Source organism: Tiliqua scincoides, chromosome 4 (genome assembly GCF_035046505.1).
Source record: "Tiliqua scincoides isolate rTilSci1 chromosome 4, rTilSci1.hap2, whole genome shotgun sequence".
NCBI classification, from domain to species: Eukaryota; Metazoa; Chordata; class Lepidosauria; order Squamata; family Scincidae; genus Tiliqua; species Tiliqua scincoides.
This window is the reverse complement of record NC_089824.1, coordinates 124,682,354-124,702,184: the sequence shown is the minus strand read 5'-3', so window position 1 is coordinate 124,702,184 and position 19,831 is coordinate 124,682,354. Positions and strand designations below refer to the sequence as shown.

General features: G+C 46.8%; 2 pseudogenes; both read left to right on the top strand.

Annotated features, from left to right (window-relative positions):
- Nucleotides 1-9,138: 9,138 nt before the first annotated feature.
- Nucleotides 9,139-9,258, top strand: LOC136650696 (5S ribosomal RNA; annotated as a pseudogene).
- A 10,086-nt stretch (nucleotides 9,259-19,344) lies between these two features.
- On the top strand, nucleotides 19,345-19,464 carry LOC136650120 (5S ribosomal RNA; annotated as a pseudogene).
- Nucleotides 19,465-19,831: the final 367 nt, after the last annotated feature.

Here is a 19,831-nt window from a genome sequence, read left to right as displayed (position 1 = left end):
CTGCTTGCGTTTCTTATCAGCAATCAGTAAGGGCTTTTTCCCACCAATTACCCAATGGCAAATCTGGGTTTGCCTCTGAAAGAACACAACACTGAGCCTCTACCTCTCCTGATCCCCTCAGAAGCATATGCTTATGCCAGTGTTATTCAAACTGTGAGGCGCGGCTCCCTGGGGAGGCACCACGAATGCACAGGGGAGGCGCGGGATGTCCTCTCGCAGCGATACAGTCACACCAGCTTTCCTGGGCAGAATGCGAGCCCCTCCGTCCCCAAATAAAACGCTTCCTATTTTACCAGTCACCAGGGGTCTTAAAGTGTTTCCATGCAGCTGGCAAAGGGGGAGGGGAGAGACAAGCACACACTTTACTTGACCAAGAGCAGAAAAAGGGAACAGTTTTTAAAATGATTTATAAATCTTGTTGTTTGACTGAAGAGGTGAGGCTGTATTTTTAAAGTGATGAATCTTGCTACTTGAAGGGAATACTTATCAGCCATTGATGAAGTGATTGCCAGCCCAATCCTATTCCTGGGAGTAAGCCCCATTGACTGAAATGGGACTTACTTCTGAGTAGACATGGGGAGTCATGGCCAACAGCCACAAGGGTCAAGGGAGCCTTGCAAACAAACATTTATCTACCATTATTGTTCACATTCTCCATTTCAAATTGTGCGCTTAATATGTTCTTTTTGTGCCGCTAAAGGAAAAAAAATGTGTTAACTCAGAGTACTTATCACTCTTCATTGTAGGAATCCTTATTGTCTTTTCATATCAGATCACGTAACCTCTGGGACAATGTAGCAGGGTTTATTGTAATGTGCAGCAGACACATTTTGTGCAGTCAGGAATATTAGGTTCAGTTTAAAAAATAGATGAGAAAAATTTAGACATAGAAAATTAAGTTGATTACTGTTTCAATCTTTATAATCTTTTCCTAATAATATATTATTGGGACCAATTCTTGAGTAGTCAAAAGCAATTATTAACTCATACTGAACTCTACATATGTAGCATTACACACGGGTACACAACAGTAAAATAGCATTCCGAATACAGACAAGAAGGCTATCTAATTGTGCCATATTCCCTCCCATGTTAGATCAATCCACACATGGGATTCTGAGAGGGCTATAGTGAGGTGCGGCAGGTCTGGGCTGAATATCTAGTTTGGCTATGAATGAATGATATAACTAGCATCTTGCAGAGAAAAGAAACAGGGATCCAAAACAGGGCTGGCTATGAAGTGAATAATGCAGCTCACATCTACAGGCAGAATGGCAGATTCAGGGTGCTCTTCCAAGTCTACCACTGTCTCCCTCTAGCCTGCCACAGATAGATATGCATCAATCTACTTCTCTACTCTGTAAACTTGCTCCTTTCTCACACAGCTCCTTTAAATCAGTGATTGCTAACTCATGGTCTGTGGACCACAGGTGGTCCATGAGACCCTGAGAAGTGATCTGCGAGGTCTTATTACCTTTGATCACTTCTCGTGTCTTGCCAAGCACCCCCCAAGGGACCACCGTAGAGGGCAGAGAACAGGCTGCCCACAGCTATAGTCACAGCTGTAGCTACAACTGAAGTGTCAGCTGTGGTTGTGGTTGGTCCATTCTATGCCCTGTCTGGTAGCCTGTGGGAGAACGCTTGCTCAGGAGACATTCCCCACTCACCACCAGAGAGGGTGAAGAATGGATCACTCACAACTGCAGTTGGCACTTCCGTGTCTGGCCAAACACTCCCCCATGGACTATCAAATTTAATTGCATATTTTAGTTCCAGGCGGTGGGGGTTGCATGTGGTCCACAACAATTCCAATTTTTGCCTCTGTGGTCTGTGGGCTCCTAAAGCTCAGGAACCACTACTTTAAATAACACAGAAAATGCAGGACATACTGTGAGTTCCCAGCATCATCCACACTTCCTGTTTTGTCAAGAGCAACTTAAGTAGTTTCAGATGTTTCCTTTCTTGATTCTGGGTGGTGGTAGCAGTGGTGGCGGCAGCTCTGGTTCTGCTACCCTTGATCAAGAGGATTGGCTCTTCCCAAGAAGGAGGAATTGCTTCACTTCCTTGAATTCATGTTTCCCCCTCTGCTAGAAATGCCCTTGGACATTAAGGATTCTGCTACAGATAGAAACCCTGGAGCCAGGGCCTCTGAGAGGAATTTTATCAGAGGGTACAAAGTTTCTTATGGGCCCCTATCCAAAGAGGGAGGGGTGAAACAGAGTGGGGGAGGGTGGCAATGGGGGTGGGCAGAATGGGGCAAAACAGGGCAGGAAGAGACTGGCAACAGCCAGAATAGTCTTTGGAGTCCAGGTCTACTGGGCTTCCCAATGCAGAGTTCAGGCCTGCCTGCCTGCCTGGCGTTGGCAGCTAGATAAAGTAATGCAGAAAACCAAGTATCTACTCCTAAGTATCTAAAATCTTTCAAATCTAGAAAATCATTGCAGGAGATTAGTATTGTATTTAGGCTCACACTAGAATGGGCCTTGTGTACCAAAACGGACTTGTGTAGGCCAAAACAGACTTCTGCAGCTGAGCTCCTCGACACTCCTTCATGGTAAGTGGATCCACAAGCCAAAGAGCTACTCTAACAGGTCCAGTTCCTCCCAAATGTGACACTGTTAAAGAATGCATGCATTCCTGGGCCTGGTGTGTATGGCTTGTGGCAGTAGTCGCTGCAATGTGCCCATGGTAATTGTTATATAGTGGGTCCATGCGAATAAAGGAAGGCATAGAGATAACAGCTCAATACGTTTATTCTATCTTCAGAACAGGACCTGGCAAAGAATCTGAATGAATCTGACACAAGGCAAACACCCCAGGCTTTTAAACCCTTTAGCTCCCCCCAGACTTCCCATGATTGGTGCAGTTGAAACCTTAACTAGAGGGCCAATCGGATGGTAAGATTTTGATCCCTCACCTGATTGGCCAGCAATACGTCTGAGCCAATCAGTTATGCAGGATTTTGATCCTGCATAACTTGTATACATAACAGTAATGCTTCCCGCATCCTGCATGGGCAGCGAGTTTGGGCAAGATTTGAAAATGTGAGATCTCAGGAAATTTCTGGGCTCCCTCCTTTGGCTCCTGAGTCCCCTTTTAGACCCTGGGCCCAGGTAAAATTACCCCCTTTACCCCCCCCCCCCCACACACACACACTCCTGGGCCCTGGCTGGAGCAGAATTTTGGGGGATTTCTGCCTTTTAAATTTAGAATCGGGGTAGATGTTTAGCAAGTGCATCCAGGCTTCTTTGGTCCAACATGGCTGTACCAGAATAGAACTGGGCTCTTAGAGTTCCATCCTGGGCGCTCAATCAGCTGAGACAAGTCCCTTCCACTGGCCAAAGAGTGTTGCAAACATGTCTGGGAGAGTCAGCTGAGCTGGTGTGAGGATTTGCACCGGTCTGTGGAGGACAAATCCAGCCTCTGCACTGACAGAATAAGGTAAGTTCATGCTGGCCTTGGGAGGACAGGGGAGGCTGTTTTGGGGGTGAGCAGGCTGTTGGGCGGGCCAGGCCAGGGAGGGGGGTGGGCTCAGCCTGCAGTACTTAGACTGGTTGCTAACCCCCCCACCTGAGCAACCCAACATCACACTGGGCTGCTTGGATCTGCGCCAGCTATTTAGCAGATCTGAGTAGCCCCATTGCTGTGGCATTGCTTAAGGTAAAAATATCTCCTTACCCCGAGTTGCACCACAACCACCTCCCAGCCTGTGCTGGAAATGGCACAGGCCAGTTGACCTGCCTATTCCAGCACAGGTTAGGATTGGGCTGTTAGTATCATTGTATTTCTTTTTGAGTTTGCAGAGTGTGTGGATCTTCAGTGATCCTTACAGCAACTCTATGGTCAGTATTATGCTCATATTTCAAATTGGGGCAGGGATGAGGGTTGATCATGAGGGAGAATGGCTTGCCCAAGGTCATCCAAACAAAATTTGTTTGTACAAGAGATTTCCTGGCTCACAGATCATGCTGTTAGCCTCTAAATAAAGTTGGTACTCAAATCAATGTTCAAAGGCATGACTCTGTTATATGCGCACTGCTCAATAAATATTTGCTATTCTACTTTTTGTGCTGTTGTTGATTCCATGTTATGGGTTTTATTTAAAAAGTGCAAGCTGGCATTCTAGGCTAAAAGTCTAGGCTCCCACTTTTGACTGGGGTGGCTGCCTCAATTTTCTCTTCAAACATTTGGACTTTGTGCAGTTTGTATTTGTTGTCAAATAACAACGTGCTTGGTGTGGTGTTTGCAGAATCATCACCATGCAAGCTTAGAAGAAGGCATAAAAGACACATGAGGGCAGTAGGTTTGCAGTGTTTTCAGATACGTGTGTGCCTGATTTCTGCAGTTGCAAGCGATGACCCAAGAATCAGGCAAATCCTCGTTTGTACAAACGCCAGGCTACAGGCAAGAAGGAGCACTATGAGTGGAACAGCCCAAAAGTAACAGTAGGAGAAGACCACCACCACTTGACAGTTCTTTTTGTGATGACAAACCTTGCCTTCTCACATTCTGGTTTCGTGACAAACAGCAACGAGTACTGGAACTATTTTCATCTATACATACCTGTTGGGCAGCAGTTCATAAACTCTCATGGAGTTTGAGAACCACTCTAAGTGTTTGTGGGGGTGGGGAATGAAGGTGACACAATCCCCAGAATCATGCCACTGTGGAGGACACAGCGTCTTTTTTTAACCTCTCCTCTGTCTCCGCCGGACTCCCTAGGGTGCAGAGAGCCCCACGAAGCCCTTTGCAGGCCTCGCAGCAGCTTGTAAAAAGTGAAAAAAGCAATCACGACCCACTTTTGGTTTCACAATTGCAACCCAGATATGGGTTGTGATTGCCTATTTTTAACTTATTACAAGCCAAAGGGAGCCCTGCAGAGGGCTTTGTGGGGCTCCCCGCACCCCAGGGAGGGCAGCAGGGACACAGGTAAGGTTCAAAAAAGCCACTGTGTCCCTGGCAGTGGCGCGATTCTGGGGATTGCATCACTGCCTTCCCCCTTCCCCTGCTCCTTAAGGGACTAGAGGCTGTAGTCCGCAGGCTGGGGCGTTATGTCACCCCAGTTTGAGAAACTCAGCCATAGGGTCACCGCAGATTTTACATCACCTTACAAGTATCTACTCTGTTGTAAATTAATAACTAATAATAATAACTAGGTATTTATATACCACCTTTCTGGTCATCGGATTACTCCTCTGACTTTAGTCAAGGTGGTTTACATAGGCAGGCGTTTCTAAATCCCTCAAGGGGATTTTTACAAACATAGAGGTTCTCTCTTTCAAGAACCAGCAACATTTCAGAATGGATCTTCCTGGTTTGGTCTCACTTCTGGCCTCCAGTTCTCCCACGCAGTAAATTATATCTAATCAGCATGGTAATTCAAGCCAGACACACATAGGTATATACAGACTGCTGCAATGGCACTTTTGTGCAGGTTCAGTAATCTTTGATGGTGCTTCCGAGCAGCCACAATAATGCTGGGCCAGCGAGAGCTGGATATTTTGAGCTACGTACCTCTCAAATTATGTACAGATCCCTGAAACCTAACCTGCATGTACATAGGGGACTTACAACCCTGTCCTGAGCTTCCCAGAGCCTACTGGAGCAGCACTGCCAAAGTGGCTACTGCTGTAACCAGTGGGTGCTGGGTCTCCTTGGGGGAAGGGGACTTTCACCCCCTAAAGAAAACCCCAAGCCTTGCAATAGGGTTTCTCAAGTCTGCTGGCTATTTTGTCAATGCAGACTTGAGAGACTCTTTGTCAGGCTTTCTGGCCCAATACAGAATTCAGGATATGACAGATCAAAACTCCCCCAATCCTGCCCCCCTCCCACCCTGGTTCCTCCCCACCTCGCCCTCCCTGCATCTTCATTCCACCCTCCCCTCACCCCCAGAGACTGCACAGCTGCTTGGTCACACTTACCCCCGGCACGGTGTGTCCTCCTACTGCCAGTACTGAGCCTGGCACCTGACTGGCATGGGCCCAGCGCTGGCACTCCCTACTCTGAGGGTGCCATATATGTGCTTTATATGGCATGTTTACAGCACCCTGCACCAGTGCTAGGGCTCAGCTCATGTGCTTGATTATTTTAGAATTGGGCCCTTAGTATATAAGCCAGTGGTATTCAAACTGGGGCATCATGACACCCCAGCCTGAGGGTCCTGGTCCCTTTCCCCTTAAGGGGTGGAGGCAGCCAGGAGACAGGGAGGAGGCAGTGGCACGATCCCCAGGATTGCGCCGCTCAGGGGGGCTGCAGAGGCTTGGTGCACTTGCCCAAGCCCCCTGCAGCCCCCTGGGGGCTGAGGGGAGCCCTGCGTGACCTTCAGCAGGGCTCCCTGGGTCAGGGAAGGTGACAGCGGAGCGATCGCGCCCCGTTCCGCTAAACCGGAAGCGGTGTGCAATCGCCCCACTTCCCCTTTTGACCGGGCTGCAGGGACTGGGGTGCACCCTCCAGCCCCTGCAGCAGCCGTCCCTGGCTGTGGGGAGCTGGGTGCGAGCACCTGCAGGGCTCCTCCGGTCAGGGAAAGTGAGAGTGGGGCGGTCGCTTATGGTACTTATATATCAAGAAGAATTTGTTAATTGATTGATTTGTATATAAATTAAATTTTTTAAAAAATAATCAAAACAGATATATCATGAAGACACTGTATTTGCAACCATCTTTCTTGTTTTTAACCAATATAATCACCACAGAGGGATCAGAACTGGATCCATGAATGAAAGGAGAGGTGTTTCACTGTTTACTCATACCACCGTCCCAATGAATATTCAGTCCCCCTGAAGCAATTATGAGTCCCTGGGATGGGAATTTTCACTGACACCAGCTGAAACCTCCTCTTGGAGCTTATAGCAACCACTGTGCAAGTGGTTAGTGCTTAGAGCTACCATTGTTTCCACCTCTCCCAGCTGCTTTAAGTTGGGCTGCCTGGGCTGACCTGATTCTCATGGATGGGCTGCTCTGGCCACCCAAGTTTAGCCTTCCTGTTATGTAATATACCAACGAAACCAGAGAAGATTCTAAGAAAATGGCAAAGCATATTAATTTTTAACTTGGGTAACCAAAGAAATCAAGAACTAAATAGAAGAGAATATGTGTTAGATAGGCCCAATGTAATGCTGAATCACTGGACATATTATTATGCAAGTAAGGGCGCAATCCTAACCCCTTATGTCAGGCACTGAAATAAGGGCAATGCAGCTCTCAGTTAAGGCAACAAACATTCCCTTACTTTGAGGAGGCCTCCGTGAGTGACACCCAACTGCAGGATGCAGCACATGTCCCATTGGCACCGCTAGGCCAGTGCTGGAAAGCACTGACATAAGGGGTTAGGATTGCACCCTAACTGACTGAGTAGTTGTTTGATTGGTTGAAAACAACTACTAGAATTTATTAGCAGTTGAGTAATGTCATAGAAAGTTTCCATTATGGATAAAGAAAGGTAAAAGCCAACCTTCTTTCTTATAGCCTAGGGTCAGATCTCATGGGTTTCATCTTGTGTCAGAAGCCAGAGATGCTGAATTTATGGCACAATCCTATCCTTGACCTGCACTGGTGGAGTATGTGCTCTGCTTGTGCTAGCCATTGCCAAAGCGCCATAAAGCACTTTGCGATGGTGTAACAGTTAGGTACAACAGTGGGAAGGCCAGAGCGTTCCTGCACTTGCCGGCATGGCAGAGGAAGCCCCCTGGAGCAGATAAGTTCTGCATTGTTCAGGGGAGGGAGGGCGGAGGGCAGCAACAGGGATGGGGATGGGCGGATCGGGCCCAGGAGGGCGCAGGATTGGTGGTGCTGGCATGCACCATATCCCATCGTCCTTCCTAGGCCTGATCTGCCAACATAGATCAATGAGAACTTGCACCAGTGACCCATTACACAAGCTGGGGCTTATGCCAGGCCAAGGGACAAATGGTTCCTTACACCGAAGAGACTTTCTGCCTGCTAAACCCCCATGGAATGCAGCATAGTGTGAGCCTGGCCTGCTTGTCCTGCAGGGAAGAACTGAAAAGCCGCCAGGCCTAGGCAGCACCAGATCAGGGTTGCCCAGCTGGACTCACTTCACAAGGCCATTCAACTGCCTTTACCTTCCCTCTCTGCTCAAGCTCTGGGTTTGAACTCTAACAAGTCAGGGGAAGCTGAACTGCTTGGGGCTGCGTGAGAATCTGGATTGTGATAAAACTGCCTATTGCTTGTTGAAAAATCAAATACTGCTGGAATTCCAGGACTCTCCCATCCATAAGGGCTGCTGGGCCAACAAACTGAGGATGAAAGACTCTCTATGCAGATTATTATACCTTGATCCATCCCAGGCTGACTGTGTTGATCTGCAGGAAATCATAAAATTCCCTTGGATTTCCCAGTCTCCAAATTGGACCCGGCTTCTTTTGAAGTTTGGCACCTCTCGGATCCCGGGCCAGCTGCACGGGAAGAGTTGGTTTTCTCAGTCCTTTGGCATCTTCTTGCGGAGAGTCTTTGCTGACATGATTGTTAAACCTTTGCTCACAAGGCGTGGAATGCAGCCTCCTCCTCTCCTCCTTCCATCAGCCTTGAAGCCTGTGCAGGCTGGCTCTGTGCCCAGTCACTGGAGGAGAGATAACTGTCCCCAGTTGCCAATTGCTTTTCTCCTGATTCAAGTCCTTTGGTGCTGCCTAATGTTAATAAGTTAAAGGCTGCCACTGATTCTTCAGGAAATGCTTTGCTTCAGTTAAAATCTTCACTGCATAAGCCACAAGCTTCTGCTTTCTCCCAGCCAGTTAATTTAACAACTGGCTGTTCAACTAGTGCAGCTTCTAATAGCGAATGGCAAGCCCTTTGGCACTAGCACCAAACCTCAAGCACCAGACCAGGCACATTCTTCATTGATATCTGAGATGATGGGAGCTCAGTCACCTTCCATCTGTATACCCCCCCCCCCCTAACTGGAGCAGTTGAGTCTATGGATAGCTCTTCTTCTGAAGCCTTTAAGCCTGAGGTGATGAATGAATCGGCCAGTGAGGTGGACTATCTCAATGGGATGAGTTTGCTGTGCCATTCAACTAACTCAGAGGAGGCCTTGCATCATGTTGTGGCTATCCAACAATTGCCTAGAGACTCAGCCCAGGTCTTGTTGTCTTCCCCAAGACCATCACAGCCTACTGTGATGTGAACAGCTACTGTTACCCTGCACATGCCCAATCTCGTCTGATCTTGGAAGCTAAGCAGGGTCAGGCCTGGTTAGTACTTGGATGGGAGACCACCTGGGAATACCGGGTGCTGTAGGCTTATACCATAGTCTTTCGAGACTGAAGGTTGCCAACCATCACAGCCTAATATGAATTCCTTGTCTAAAGCCCTGGATGGGGTGCCATCGGGGGCAGTGTCTGCTGTTTCATGTGATGAGGAGTTGGAATCAGCTCTTGTCTTGTAAAGCTTTGCCAGAGACTCCTGGCTTCCACCTACCCTGCAGATCCCTTGTGGATGCAGAAATGAATGGTCAAAATTCAGGAACAATTAACTCAATAACTACTGACTTCCCAATGCATTTACCTACTGATGACCATTCACACATTGCAAGGGTGCTCCCAGCCCCCAAAGGCCCCTTGTCAGCAGAACAAGGTTTTAGGGCAGATCTCCTGCACTGGTGGCTAAAGATCTGATAATGGAATTACAGCTGGAGGGGGATGACATTGTGGAGGGTGCCATCAGTGCCTTTAAGGAACTCATAAGACCAGAACAACTAAATATTATCAGATCCCTGGACAGGGTTAAAGCAGAACCTCTCAATTATAACACGGAAACTTTGACATATGAAATCTATCCTCTGACCCTTCCAGTGCAAGCATCTGCTCCTCAATCTGTTCCAGAAGTAGCCATGGAGGCAATTCCCGCCCCTCATTCCAGGGATTTTACACCATCTACTGTGGCCAACTTAGTCCCGAGTAGCTGCGTGTCTCATGATCCTCCTGGTGCTGAGTGTCCATCAGGAAGCAAGGATTGACTAATTAATGCTTCTCCAGCCCCTACTACCTCTTCCCATCTAAGAATTCTTTCCTGGAACATTGCAGGGTGGAAGAACAAGAAAAATGACAGCAGCTTCTTAAGCTATCTTAGAACCATTGACATTATTCTGTTGCAGGAGACATGGGTTTTGGACCATCTGTATATCCCTGGCAACAAGGCTTTTGTAGTACCTGCAACTAAACCCACCTCTAATGGTCATCTTTTGGTGGGTTTAGCCAGCCTTGTACTGAAGCGGTTTAAGTCATGCCCTTTAGACATCATTCCAGGTTGTTGTAAGATACAAGCACTGAGGGTGTCTTTTGCAGACATCGACTTAATCTGCGTCAACCCTTGTATTCCTCCTTTGCTTAACAGTTTACAAAAGACTCAGCTCTGGAATGATCTATCAACATGTATGAATGAGCTTAAGAGGGCCCACCCCCATGCTGAAATTGTTTTACTGGCCAATTTAAATGCCAGGGTGGGGAATTCAGCGGAAATCTTCTGCAGAGCCTGGGATGTGGGTGATGACAGCTCCCTCCCCCCCCCCCATTTGTGCACTAAGCAGGCGGTCCAAAGATGCATACTATAATGCTAATGGTATGGCCCTTGCTAAGTTTTCCATTAGCTCTAACATGATTTGGCTTAACGGTCTAAAAGAGTTCCCCAATGCTGATGGATTTATTTTTGTATCCCCGCATGACGCCAGCGTTGTGGATTACATTTTAGTTTCCACTAAAATGAAGCATCATGTGAAAGATTTTGCCATTGGGGACCTAACCCTTAGTGACCGTTTACCTTTAATCTTGGTCCTTGACCTCCATTCTGGGAGTGTTCCATCACAAGCTGAGGTAGATACAAATCTAGAGTGTAGGTATAAAATTGTGGCTAACAGTGCCCTTTCCCCAAACTTCCATCGTTTAAGTATGGAACCAGCAAGCAGAGATTTTTTATCAGCCATTCTACAGGATTCTGATCCCTTTGTTCAAATCAAATCCTTTGAAGGTTTTATTGGTTACATTTTTAAGGTCCTAAGTACCAGGCCCATGTTGGTTAAAACATGCGGTGCATTTGACAAAAAGGATTGGTTTGACAGTGAACGTAGGGATCTTAAGGTGTGTATCAGGGCTTCTTACTTAGATTTTAGAAAGTTCAATGACCCCAATTATTTAGTTAAATACTCCATTCTCAAAAAGCAGCTCAGAGTTTTATTGACAAAGAAGAAGAAAAAGTTTGTTTTAACGCAATGGAACAAGCTGCATCAAGCGATTCAACAAAAAAAATAAATAATTTTGGGCAGTTGTAGTGGGTTCGTGTAAATCAGAAATATACAACCCTGCTATTATTCCATCATATACAAGGGTTCAACACTTCACAGACCTTTTTTATGATAAGAGTAAATCCCCGGACACCTACCCTGACTTCACCTCTGTGGATCTGCCTATCTGGCCTCCTGTGACCCCCAAGGAAATTAAAGAGCAAATTATGCAATTGAAGTCAGGGAAGGCTGCAGGTCCAGATGAAATACCACCCGAACTTTTAAAAGGTGATCTGGAATGGTTACTTGCCCACGTCTTTATAATGATCGACAGATCTGGCCTATTGCCCAATGCCTGGCTTACAGCGACAGTTATTCCTATCCATAAAAAGGGTGACCCTACCATACCAGGAAATTTTCGGCCCATTAGTTTGCTTTCTGTAATAGGTAAGATCTACGCTAAATATCTATGCAATAAACTTACTCTCTGGGTTACTTCGCAAGGCATCTTAGGCCCTGAGCAATCTGGCTTCTGTCGGGGCAAATCAACTTTGGATAATTGCCTGATCCTGTCTCATTTGGCCTATAAGCAGGTCAGGATATGTAAGACTCGCCTTTATGTAGCCTTCCTTGATTTGAAAGGTGCCTTAGATTCTGTGGATAGGGAGCTTCTTTGGGCCAAGTTGGAAGACATGAGGGTGGATAAAAGATTACTGCTGCTGATTAAATACCTCATTAAATACCCTCCATCTAAATACCTCATGCAGGGTTAGATGCTCCTGGAGTGGGAATCTAACTCATTCCATTGTCACTAACAAAGGGGTCAAACAGGGCTGTGTCTTGGCTCCCATGCTTTTCAACTTGTTTCTAAATGATCTTGCCCCATCCCTGAAGGAAGTAGATAGCCATTGTCCGAAGCTTGGCGCAAGCCAAGTGCCGCTACTTCTGTACGCGGATGATGCAGTACTGATATCTCGTACTAGGATTGGCCTTAAACGCCTGCTCAATCACGCTGCAGAGTATTTTTTGTCCAACAAATTCCAGATCAATTTTGCTAAATCTAAGATAATGATTTTTGCCAACAGATGGAAAGCTTTTAAATGGTCTTGTAAAGGCAATAAAATGGAACAGGTTAAGCATTTCAAGTACCTGGGAATCAACTTCCATTACAGGCTCACTTGGGCTTTTCATCGTAAGGCAGTGCAGAACTCATCCAAACTAGCATCCTCAGCTATTTCCCGTTTCTTTTTTACCTGCGGCGATGGTTATGTTCCGGCCGCTCTGGAGGTGTTTAAGGGAAAGGTTCTTTCCCAGGTTCTTTATGGCTCTCCTGTCTAGTATAAGGCTTTCAACTAACCACTAGAACGCATTCAAGCCTCCTTTTTACAGAATATTTTGGGTTTACCCAGGTGCGTTCCCTACTCGGTTCTGTGTCTCGAGGTGGAGCTAATTCGGTTAAAGACTACTGCATGGTTAAGACTACTGAAATTTTGGTTTAGGATTTTATTTAACCCTACCTCCTCTGGTCTAATGCACTAGTTATTGTTGGATTCAGTCCTGCCTTTAGAGATCACCGATCTTCTAACTAAATTTAAGTCAATAGGGCTGGACACTGCAGAATTAGGCATGATTGGCTGTGATGTAGCTTACAGACTCGTCAAAGTAAGAATTCTTGATATTGAACAACAAGAGCTGTTTAGTGCCGCCAGAACCACATGCTCTCCACTCTATCTCCATATTCCGGTTCGTTTTGGGAAACCGGCCTCCTTCTTTACTATCTGGAGTGCCCGCAGGCTCGGAGAGCATTCACACTTGCAAGATGTAACACTCTTCCATCAGTCTTGTTAACGGGTAGGTTCAGTGGTATTCCCTACTCGGAGAGTAAATACAAGTGTGGTAGGGATTGCATTGAGACTTTAATACATACCTTTTTCTACTGCCCGCTACATGATGCTTCCCACAAGAAATATCTAGGCCCATTGTTAGCTAGGATGCAGGGCTGGGAGGACTCAGTCATGCTTCAATCTCTCCTTACCACACCTGATTCTGAGACTCTGGATAATGTCACTTCCTTTTTATCTGGGTTAATAGCCAGGCAGAGCTCTGGGACTCTGGGCAGTGTGTGAGGAGAAGACTGATGTATATGTTGTGTTGTCTTTGTATATTTTTGTTTGTTTTGTTTTTCTCTGTATTTTATGCCAATAAAGGTCTTATTGAACTGAATACAAAGTTTCTGCAATCTGAATATATAGCAAGTTTTTAGATAGCGAATCCCTCAGGGATCAGACTATTAATGGTGTTAGCTGCTCTCTGAGCCCATGGGCCACAGTGGGATATAAATCAAATAAATAATAGACCCAATGACTCACCTTGCAGAAAACTTTGGAAAGAGGACAGTTTAGAGCAGAAAAATAGTGGCAAGTGATTGGATTAAATTTCTGCCCAGCCCACAGGTGTACACATTTGATCCCCGTTGCATGTATTCAATGTTGGGCAGAAATGGCTTCCCTTTCCACACACCTTGCTTCTCTATTCCAAATGGTCTGCATTACAGGGGTGTCCGATTTGTTTCATACAGTGGGGACAAATAGCATTCACAGTGCCTGCAGAGGACTGGAAGTGACAGCTTTAAGGAGATGATGGCCAGAAATAAGCACTTCGTTCTCATTTAGGAACTCATTAGCTTCAAATGACAGAGGATAAATTATGCAAAGCTTGATCACGTTTTCAAGATATGGGAGAACCCAATTATCATACAAGCCATCCTTTCAACTGAACAGCTTCTGCCGAGGCGTCACTTCACACTGCTTGTCCAGTATTGTGGGATTCTTTTCAGCTTGTGCAGCCTGAGGATGTGGACAGACTCCTTTGGAGTGTGAGGCCGTCTGCCTGCCTGTTTGACCCTTGCCCAGCTTGGCTGATTAGAGCGGCCCGGGGGGGACTGGCTGAGTGGACGGGGAGGGTGGGCAACTCTTCTTTGATGGAGGGGACATTGCTGCTCGCCTTGAAGCGGGCGGTGGTTCGCCCCCTCCTGAAGAAGCCCTCCCTGGATTCCACTGTGTTGAATAACTATCGGCCAGTCTCCAACATCCCGTTTCTGGGCAAGGTAATTGAGCGGGTGGTGGCGGCCCAACTCCAGAGGGTCTTGGATGAAGCGGATTATCTGGATCCTTTTCAATCTGGTTTCAGACCGGGCTTTGGGACGGAAACTGCCTTGGTCGCCTTGGTGGATGACCTACGCCGGGGACTGGACAGGGGGAGTGCGTCCCTGTTGGTCCTGCTGGACCTCTCGGCGGCTTTCGATACCATCGACCATGGTATCCTTCTGGGCCGATTGGCCGAGTTGGGAGTTGGAGGCACTGTTTTGCGGTGGTTCCGCTCCTACTTGGAGGGTCGGTCCCAGATGGTGGTGCTGGGGGATGCCTGTTCGACACCCTGGCCCTTGAGGTGCGGGGTGCCGCAGGGTTCAATTCTGTCCCCCATGCTATTTAATATCTACATGAAACCGCTGGGAGAGGTCATCCGGGGGTTTGGAGTGAGGTGTCATCAATATGCTGATGACACCCAGCTCTATCTCTCCTTTCCTCCAGACTCCAGGGTGGCGGTTGAGGGCCTGGAGCGCTGTCTGGAAGCAGTGAGGATCTGGATGGGGGCTAACAAGCTGAAATTAAATCTGGATAAGACAGAGGCTCTCCTGGTTCGGAAATCCTCGATGCAGGTGCTGGATTATCGACTTGCTCTGAATGGGGTTGCACTCCCTCTGAAGGAGCAGGTTCGCAGCTTGGGGGTCCTCCTGGACTCGCAGCTGCTCCTGGATTCCCAGGTGGCGGCTGTGGCTAGGGGGGCCTTTGCTCAGCTTCGGCTGGTGCGCCAGCTGCGACCGTACTTGGATCGTGCAGACCTGGCCATGGTGATCCATGCCACGGTGACATCGAGGTTAGATTACTGTAACGCGCTCTATGTGGGGCTGCCCCTGAAGACGGTTCGGAAACTACAATTAGTACAGAATGCGGCGGCCCGTGTGGTCACTGGAGCCAGGCAGTTTGACTCTGTCAGCCTGCTTCTCCGGGGGCTACATTGGCTGCCCATTCGTTTCCGGGCCCAATTCAAGGTGCTGGTTTTGACCTTTAAAGCCCTATACTGCTCTGGGCCAGGATATCTTAGAGACCACCTACTTCCGTACAATCCGGCTCGCCATCTCAGGTCATCAGAGAAGGCCTTTTTGCAAGTGCCGCCACCCAAGGAGGTCCGGGGGGCGGCTGCAAGAAATAGGGCCTTCTCGGTAGTGGCACCAACATTATGGAACTCCCTTCCCCTTGACTTGAGAATGGCTCCCTCTCTCGAGAGCTTTCGGCGAGGCCTGAAAACACTATTGTTTAAACAAGCCTTCTGATTTCTGGCCTTCTTAACTTTTTTATACATCTTTTAGTTTTACAGGCTTGATTCCTCGGTGATCTGCTCTTTTACTCTTTTAATCTGACTACTGTTTTTATGGCCCTGTAGTGTGTTTTTAAATGTTTTTATCTGCTTGTATTAATGTTTTTAAAATCTATTGTTTTTTAATATGTTGTTAGCCGCCCTGGGTCCCATTAGGGAGAAGGGCGGGATAAAAATAAAGTTTTATTATTATTTATTATTATTATTCACAACTGAGCAACTGAGAGGTGTGATACTCTGTGAGGTGCTACCTCAACAGAGGTAGCACTGTTGAAAAGGCAGCCTGTGTGTTGAGTTCTCCCAGCGCCTCGTCTCCATCTCCCCTTCTCACCTCTCTTGGTCTGTGCCTTTCTCCATAGCAGTCCTTGCCTTCTGAGGCCTCCTTCCATCTCTCCTGCCCAGAGCCTCAGCAGAAGAGCTGCTGCTGAAAGGGCAAATGCTGTGAGAGGCCAAGTATCATGGGGGCTGAATAAAGAGCTTTCAGGGGCTGTGATCAACCCGTGGCCCTTATGTCTGACACCCCTGATCTACAAGTACCTTCTCTCCCTTGCTCCCCCATGAGATCCCAAAAGTGTGTTTACCCTTTCAAACCCATACTTGAAATATTGCAGGTGATGGCATTTTAAAGCAGAGAAGTGGTGTGTAGGGGAAGAGTTAACAGCACCTCCTGCCATCCCTTTTCTGTTCCAAATTGTCTCTCTCCATGCTGCTTTATGGTAAAGAAGCATGTTGTGGAGCTTCTCTCGCATATCCTGTACAATCAGCATCTGAAATTTGCAGGTAATTTAATTCTATTATTGCTTTATTTAGAAGTTCACTTTTTTCTCCCCCCCCCCACCTCATTCATATTGGCAACTCATGAAGGGTTTTTGTCTCATTGTCATGTCTACCTTATCTTTTTCAAGGAAAAGATAAACTATTTGTTTTGCAGAAAAGAAAGAGGTCTGGCTTCAGGTTGTAAGAGTAAATAATTAATGCAGTGGAACTAGAGAAGGTGAAAGACCTTTCATGCAGACCATCTTATTAGTCCAAAGCTCCTGGTGCAGGAAAACTGTCAACTGTCTGAAATACCAACATGAGCTGGTTGGGTTATATTGTTCTGCTTCACCTATGGACGTGCTGCACTTTCCAAAAGGGTAAGTTATTCAAACACCAGGAAGTAATAACACTGAAATAGAATTGCACTATTTCTTGTGGGAAATGCATTTGTGCAGGGGGAAGAGGACAAAACTAGACCTTATTGCAGGAAAATGAGGCCATTTGTCTGAAGCCCTAGCAACATACGTATGGGGTCAGAGACTTGATGCTTTATATTAATAGCTACCATCAGGAGGTCAAGGAACTACAATATTTTGAGAGACTTCATGATGGCTTCTAACTCGAGAAATGTCATTCAGTGTTAGATGTGTTTATCAGCACTCATCTGTTGCTTTCTGTCACTTTTTCCTCGTTGAAAACTCTTTCTTCTCTATTATTGTGGTGTGTATTTTAGGTTCCCAGATGTTTTGAATTTAAAGGCAATGGACTGGCTTATCAAGCTAGCAGGACAGCATCTCATCTTGATGTTAGGAATGTGGTTGATCCCATTTTGTATTTTTGCCCCAGTCGAATGCAATGGTACTGTGGCCAGTGCAGTGAGACAACCAGGACAAACATTTTGAACTCTGGCCACTGCTCCTGGTTCTGGTCAAATGCATCCTTCAAGGACTGGGGTGGGAAATGATAGCCGAGGATTGGGCAGGAGTCCACCAGCCCCTGCTGTAGGGGAAGCCCCATCTGTGTCTGTGGCTTGTATTTCCCCTTATCACTGGCGATATATAAAGCTGCTTTATACTGACATCTGGTGGCATTGGTGCAGAGCATTGGTCAACTGGGCAGAGAAAGTAGCTCCTCCAGAGGGGAGCCTGTCTTAGCTGAGCAGAAGGGAGAGAGAGGTAAGAAGTAAGTCAGCCTGAGAATCACAATCTGCTTAGTAAAGAGGCTCAGTGTACTGGGGAAAGAAACAAAACAAGATAGGAAACCCCTCTAGCTGGCTAACTAGCTATATTGCTCCCTTTAGGAGTAAGATGTGTGTTCAGGGTGCACCTTTCTCCATTTCCGCAGGAAGAACAAGCACAGACAATGCAATCATGGTGTTTCCTACATTCTTGAGTTCTTTGTTTTTCTTTTCAGCCCCAGTATTCTTTCAGGAACAAGCGACTTACCACGAGCTGGTGAACCCACAGACAGATTATGGTAAGTGACAGGTCTGGTCTGTAACTGATTCCGCCACAGCTTGAAGCACAGAATCGAGTGCAAATTTCAGTGGTATTTCCAATCCTTATATTTGAGCTACATTACAGAATAAATATTTACTGAGAATGTATGTCCAGCCCAGTACTGGAAATGTACTAACCAGAGCCACAGGCAACTGTTTTATTTTCTGCATTTGCTTGATGATGTCATACTATCCCTCTGTGTTTATGTGTTTATATGTTCATAAACTTGCAAGACATAGGTAGGTTGTAGCAGGGGCTGGGTGTCAAACCTCCACCAAATGTAGCCCAAGCTCCTGGTGGGAAATTCTATTAATTTTCTATAAAATCTGTAGTTTTTTGGTATACAGTGTCATGATGTTTGCAAAGTCCATTTGCCTATCAAATAAATAGCCTCATATATTTTCATTGTAGGGATACCAAGAAACTGTGGTCCTCCACCTGCTGTGACAAATGCCATGCTCATTGCCTCCCGAAGGCGAATATACTCATCAGGTTCAACTGTGATCTATCAGTGCTACAGACTGTTTGAAATGGACGGCACCCCACTTGCGATGTGTTTAGATGGTCAGTGGAGAGGTGTGCCACAATGCCTTGGTATGTATAAAATCAGCAACCTTACCTACATTCTTCTTGCTGATATAGCAACATGTAGGGCAATAGATTTATATACAGGTATGTACCCCTTAACGATGGGGATATGTTCGCCAATTCCTGTTGTTATGCGATCAGGTTGTTAAGTGAACATCCCACCCAATCTAGTGCCTTAGATGTATAAACAGACACTCCCTGCCAGACTTGCTGGCTGCACAGGCTACTGGAAGACTTCTTTGCATTAAGAGCCTCTCCGTTGTGTAAACAGACACTCTGCTGCAGGCTATGGGAGATGCGATTGCCTCATTAAGAACCTCTTTGTTGTGCTCAGATCACCGTCATATATGTGGTCTGTTGTTATGTGATCTGTTGTTAAGTGGTGCATACCTGTATTACCAGAATGTCAGTGATGTGTGAGACATGAACATTGCGCTGTCGTGTGGTATTCTTGTCAGCAGAGCTGGGTTACTCAGGGTCACCAGTCAAGGGTAGAATTTGCATTCAGGGCAACGGCATTGCCATGTGCTGTTCTCCTCATACTTCTCCTCATAAAAGCAAATGACAATCTTTACTTATAAGAGACAACAGGATTGGCCCAGAAATGAAGCAAGGTGAGGGTAGGCTGCCTTGGGTGATGTGATGGGTGATGCAGGCTGCACCCTGCGATGTTCAGCCACCATTGCAGTCACTTCACCTAGTCCTCATTTGCTCCCAGAGATCTTTCTCTTTGCATGTCACTCTGGAAGCAGAGTGGGGTCAAAACTATGGTAGAAGCACTGTCCCACTTCTGCTTCTCCTGGCTTCCTTGCTGGGGCCATGCTTTGCCGCAGGAGCAACTGTTACCCTGCACATGCCTGATCTCGTCTGATCTCGGAAGCTAAGCAGGGTCAGGCCTGGTTAGTACTTGGATAGGAGACTGCCTGGGAATACCGGGTGCTGTAGGCTTATACCATAGTCTTTCGAGACTGAAGGTTGCCAACCAAGGAGGAGAAACAGATAAGTTAGGTGAGTACGTGGGGCTGGAGAAAGACAGCACCCCATCCCCTAAATTGGAGGTGGGGGGAGCAGCATACAGTGCACCTGAGGTTGCCACAATGTGGGGGGGGGGGGAGGAAGCAGAACTTCAGTGGCACTTCTTGCACCATTTCCCTTTAGGCCATGCCCGTGAGAGAAAGTAATTAATAAATACACTTGCTGACACCACCGGTTGTAGGCTAAATTTATTCTCTGTCTTCAGTTCTCACAGCAATTGTGACTCAGACCTGTGGAAGCTGTATGGCCTTATCTTGGGTCCTATTCATTAGATGCACAC